The sequence below is a fragment of the Diabrotica virgifera genome, chromosome 2 (assembly GCF_917563875.1).
Source record: "Diabrotica virgifera virgifera chromosome 2, PGI_DIABVI_V3a".
Lineage (NCBI taxonomy): Eukaryota > Metazoa > Arthropoda > Insecta > Coleoptera > Chrysomelidae > Diabrotica > Diabrotica virgifera.
In genome coordinates, this window is record NC_065444.1 from 120,211,258 (window position 1) to 120,215,162 (window position 3,905).

Sequence of the window (3,905 nt, forward strand, 5' to 3'; positions counted from 1 at the left end):
GCCCGTACTTATTTTCTCTAAAGTTGATCTTTTTCGAGTTATAAGCAAGTTAAAATTTGAAAAACGCGAAAATGGCCATTTTTAAGGCTTAATAACTCGGTCAAAAATTATTATTTTGAAAGTCAGAAAGTGACTAAATCAAGGTTTAAAGTCGCCGTTACATGATCCTGAAGAAATCTGTGTCATTAATTTACTACTAAGCTGTTATTTTTAATTAATAACAATGAGTGGTTGTATCGTATTGACGCTGCTGTAAATGTGAGTGCGAGTAAGATGCACAATTGGACTGCTGGAATAGCTTCTCTCTCGCACTCAGCATTTACAGCCCCGCACACGTGCATGGCGCTTATTATTTTTACTTAAAAATAACAGCTTAGTAATAAAATAATGACAAAAATTTCTTCAGGATCTTGTAGGGGGGGGGGCTTCAAACTTTGATTTAGTCATATATTGACTTTCATAATAATAACTTTTAACCGAGTTATTAAGCCTTGAAAATCGCCATTTTTCGTTTTTTCAATTTTAAATTGCTTATAAGTCGAAAACGATCAACTTTAGAGAAAAATTATAAGAGACCTTTTTTGTCCAGAATGGTCCAAAAAATTAAAGAAAGAATTGTTCGGGCCAAAAATATTGATTCTTTCAATTTGATTAAAAAAAAATTGTTAAAAAAAAATTGGCCCACTTTTCACTTGGGCGACTTCTTGAACCTTATTCTGGGATGTCTCACGAATGTGATTATGCAAAAAAATCTCATGGGAATATTTTTCCCTTCGAACCCGCCGTTTTCGCCTTGTCTATTAAGGACGTTTCTATGTCTACGTCCAATCTAGTCGACTGATATTTTTAAAATAATGAATCTTCTTCTTCTTCTTCCTTCTTGTATGTAGGTTGTAAAGCCTATTTCTTCTTCAATATTAGCCTCCTAAATTGTTTAAGTTATCGCATCATCTTTTTTTTTGGGCTGCCAATACTTCTTCACCCGTTTGGTGACTTACCCCGTGCTATTCGTACTATCTTATCCTCTTTCATTCTACTAATGTGTTCGTTCCACTCCTGTTTTCGTTTTGTCACCCATCCATTGATGTGTTCTACATTGCATGCTCTTCTTATGTTTTCGCTTCTCTCCCTATCCAACAGAATTTTCCCTGTTATTCGTCGGAGTATTTTCATCTCTGTTCTTTCTAGTAGTCGTCTCGTTTTAGATGTGTTAGGTCTTGTCTCCGCGGTATGTCAATATAGGTCTAATTGCTGCTTTATAGATTCTTGCTTTTGTATCTTGTCTTACGTGTTTGTTCTTCCAGATTGTGTCATTAAGAGATCCCGCCGCTTTACTTGCTTTTAAGCTTTGTTGTCGTACTTCCTCTTCATCATCTCCGTAACTGGTTATATCTATTCCCAGATATCTAAACCTTGCTTCCTGCTTTATTATTTTCCCATCAATTTCGATTTTACATCGTAGTGGGTATTTAGATGTTGTCATACATTTGGTTTTTTCTGCTGATATTATCATATTGTATTTCTTGGCTGTTGTATTGAAGATGTGTGTTAATCTTTGGAGATCGTCTTCTATCTCGGCGATTAATGCGGCGTCGCGTCGTCTGCATAACATAATATTTGGATTTCTTTGTTCCCCATTCTGTAACCATGACCTTTGCGTACTGCTTCTATTATTTCGTCCATTATTATATTAAAGAGCAGTGGGCTTAATGAGTCACCTTGTCTGACTCCGCTTTGTACTGGTATAAACTGCGTTAGCTTTCCATTTATCTTTGCCTGTATTCGATTATGAAAGTAGATGTTTTCGATGGTTTGTATAATATTGCTTGGTTTGTTTTTTCTATACAGTAAATGTAAGACGTCTTCGACTTGGATGAGATCGAGAGCCTTTGTCAGGTCTATAAAACTTAGATATGCCGGTTTATTGTACTCAATGGCCTTTTCTGTGATTTGTCTCAGTACAAATACGCCGTCTACGCAGGATCTTCCGTATCTGAATCCTTGTTGGTCATTTGATAAAGTTGTTAGTTTATTGATTTTGTTGGTTAGGACTTTTGTGGTTAGCTTAAGTGTGGTGTTCAGTAGATTTATACCTCTATAATTTTGGGGTCTTCTTTGTCTCCTTTTTTGAACATTGGTATCATTATTCTGTTTCTCCATGCGTCTGGTATCTTGCAGTGCCATATTAGTTTTTGTATAAGTTTTGTCATATCTAGGGTTATACTGTCTCCTCCGTATTTTAGAAGCTCGTTAGTTATTCCGTCTGGTCCTGGTGACTTTCTATTTTTGAGTGAATTTATGGCTATCTCGACTTCCAGAAAACTGATTTCTATTTCGTGTCTTAATTCAGGTAGGTTATTGTTTTGATTATTATTTTCCTTTCCTTTAAACAGTTCCGTCAAGTATCTTTCCCATTCGTTTGCTGGTATGTTATTGTATTCCTTCAATTCTGCCATTTCTTTCCGTTGGTTTCTTATGAATCTCCATATTTGTTTTTGTGTTCCGTAGAAGTCGCTTTCCATCCTTTTTGTAAACTGTTCCTATTGTACATGTAACATTGGAAACATAAACATGTACAATTGAAAAAAAAAACGCTAAAAATAATAAGAGTTAAACTAGAGAGGAACAATATATTGACAACCAGAACCAAACTGAGTGTATCAGCTATCATAGAGCTACTAACACTATGCACAGACAACACCTACTTCCAACTCAATAATGATTTCTATACGCAAAAATTCGGCTTAGGCATGGACTCATCCTTATCTCCATTATTAGCCCGAACAACCTAATACGGTGGAGATAGGTAGACGATTTTTATGTGAACTAGAAGCATTGGATTAATTCTTGACTGAAATCAACAATCCAGAAGAATCTGATCACCAAAGAAGTTACAGGATACGCAACCAAAGTGTACAGAAAGCCACCCCACACCAATAGGTATTTAAATTTCCACTCAAATCACAATGTAAATATCGAAACAGGAATCATCAAATTATTATACGATAGAACCCAAAATACCTGTTCCAATAAAAGTGCATTTCAAGACGACAAAAACCTGCCAACAAAGGTTTTAAGAAAAAATGACTACTCATTGTCATTTACAAATAAACAAGTATTTCCAGAAGATAGAATAATAGTCTGGGCTGATTATCGGAGAATGGGCCATTTTTGGGAAAAGTTATTTACCAGCAATTTTATTGCTGGAATCGAACCTTATGACTGTATATATTAATAATATAGATATGCAAAGTCCGCAGATAGTGTGCTACTTTTTTTATAAACAAAATGGCGCCCGATAATCGTGTTTTTTTCAATTTTGGCTCTATAACTCCAAAGATTTTAACTTTACACCAAAAACATTTAAATAAAAATTCACCGCAATTAAATTCTACATACAGAAGTGTTTTTTCTGATTTACTTTGACGAAAACTTTCCCCGGAAAAAGCGGGTTTTTCCAACAAAATCTTTAATTTTCAACTAAATTTTTAGATAAGTACTTGTTAATCAATAATTAAATAACTTGGTAATGTAAAAGCCCTATTCGTATAGATTATAATTCCAGAAGCCGATGGAGATTAAATGAACAGTTTAGCAACAATTGAATTGTTAATTAAAAATTTACGGTCGCTATAATAACGACAATAATTATGATGCATAAGAATAACTATGATTTTTTCATAAATAGACACTATACCTATCTAATGTACTTTACAGAATTAAAATTGGACTATTTAAGCGGCCTCAGGAATATTTTAAATTTATAAAGAATTTTTTGGCTTATAAGCAGATAGAATATCTCGGGAAATGTTAAACTAAATTAAATTGTAAAAACGGTATTCGAAAAACAGCGGCAGGATGCTTCTTTTAAAAGAAAAAATGTTTAATTATGATGAGTAGTTCTT